The following is an 862-nucleotide window of genomic DNA, read 5'->3' as shown; positions in this document are numbered from 1 at the left end:
ACTCCTGTGGATCATCATCTTCCAGACAACAGGTATATGTATTGACAGAATATTTTATTTTATTGGAACAGTTTTTTTAATGTACTTAAATTTTTTCCTGTGTTTGAAACACATGCACGCTTGTTTTCAGTGACCGAGCTGGTGAGGAATTCTTGAGATGTATTGCAGCCAACAAGCCCCTCCCAGATTATCTGAAAGGGAACATGGCTTATAATCTTGCTGATGCATTTAAGTCAGCAAATGTCCTGAAAGATGCAGTAAAATCAGACCCTGAGTTCCAGAAACTTGTGACCAGGAGCAAAAGTCATAGTCAAAGCCGAAGTCGTGGCAGAAGTCGTGGCAGAAGCCGTGGGAAATCTCGAGCCAAGAGCCATGCACGAAGCAGAAGCAGAGTACGCAGCCGAAGCAGAGGAAGGAGCAAAAGTCGTGTTCGTGGCAAGAGTCGAGCTAGAAGCAAAAGCAGGGCAAGAAGTAACAGCAGGGCTCGAAATAAGAGTCGGAGCCCAAGCCGAAGCAAGAAGAAGAGTCATGCACGGAGCAAGAGCCGGGTCAGGAGGTCCAAGTCACGAAGTAGCAGCATTGAAAAGAGACATGCTAAAGACAAAAAGAGAATGAGGAGCGCCAGCAACAGCGGCAGCAGCAGTGTCAGCAGTAACAACATGGCAGGGAAAAGTCTGTTAAAGGGACTGAAGCTGGTCCTTAACAGCAAAGAACTGGATGAGCGGTTGCCCACCCTCAAAGATGCCATCCTCACTATTCAGGTGGAGTTCATCATTCATTCTTCAAAATGTTTCGCTTCAGTGGGTTATCAGCATAAATGTCCCTAACAAGTGATTCTTGAAGATGGTCTGTTTAGGTACAC

At 45.8% G+C, this 862-nt stretch overlaps 1 long non-coding RNA gene across 1 annotated transcript; it reads left to right on the top strand.

Moving 5' to 3' along the window:
- On the top strand, window positions 1-612 carry LOC111649842 (uncharacterized). Its single transcript, XR_015436764.1, has 2 exons — window positions 1-32; window positions 131-612. It is a non-coding gene; the product is annotated as an uncharacterized LOC111649842 (long non-coding RNA).
- Window positions 613-862: the final 250 nt, after the last annotated feature.

Source organism: Seriola lalandi, unplaced genomic scaffold, assembly GCF_002814215.2.
Source record: "Seriola lalandi dorsalis isolate HSWRI2012SDOR001 ecotype SW California unplaced genomic scaffold, Sedor1 jcf7180001965203, whole genome shotgun sequence".
NCBI classification, from domain to species: domain Eukaryota; kingdom Metazoa; phylum Chordata; class Actinopteri; order Carangiformes; family Carangidae; genus Seriola; species Seriola lalandi.
This window is presented reverse-complemented; position numbering and strand designations above follow the sequence as displayed.